Raw genomic sequence first — 985 nt, 5'->3', positions numbered from 1 at the left:
CAGTGAGATTAAGCTGATCTGAATAATATCAGATATAGAAATTATACTCTGAAAGCAGCTCTGTTCACCTGGCTTGATATTCTATCAAGCTCTTTGTTATCAAGAAGTAACATAAATTTATATAAGCAGTGAGAACTTACACTGAGTACTTACTATTCTGAAGATAATATTATCAGATCTTAAAGAATTTAACAATTATTAACATCTCTTAATTATAAGTATTATATCTTCTCTGTATAAGTGATAACTTCTTGAAGAAGAAGATCACTGATCTTTATTCATAGTATTTTATAGACTCTGTGAAAAAGTCTTCTCTTACAGATATTTCATTATCTGTATTTTCAGAGATAATTATTCTCTGATTCTTTTAACATTGAAAGATCTCTGATATTAACTGTGAAAAGATTTCACAGATTTTATTTCTGAATACATCAGTCTCACACTAACTGAATAAATCAGAGTTAAAGTAATTCAGTATTATAATATCTGTAAAAGCTTATTTCAATTCTATAAATATCTGTATAATATCTTAAGTGAGAATAAACAGTCTTATTTTTCTATCTTTCACACTTCTCTTTAACAGATCTGTAAGAGAAGTAGTAATTCATAAATATATATAGATGAATCATCTGTAGAAATTTATAAATTCTAGAAATATCTACATCTTACAGTGTATTTACAGTGTCAGTCAGTTCTTAATAATAAAGACTCAGCTTCTATTCATTGAAATGTTATTCATCTTAATAATATAATCTAAGAAATCAATCTTCTATATGTAGAATAAGCATTTTTCAGTGTTTATATAGAGTTAATACTGTCTCAAGCAACTTAACACTTCTTAAATATGAATATCATATTCTTTCTTCATTTTCAAGAAGATTAGAATGTTATCTAAGTATACTATTTAGAAGACATTGACAAGACTCTGCAGTGTCTTATTTATATAGATCTAAAAGATAACTGAAGTGTTACAAAGATTAAAAGA

Source organism: Blastomyces dermatitidis (assembly GCF_000003525.1).
Source record: "Blastomyces dermatitidis ER-3 genomic scaffold supercont1.5, whole genome shotgun sequence".
Classification (NCBI taxonomy): domain Eukaryota; kingdom Fungi; phylum Ascomycota; class Eurotiomycetes; order Onygenales; family Ajellomycetaceae; genus Blastomyces; species Blastomyces dermatitidis.
Note: the sequence above shows the minus strand (reverse complement) of the source record.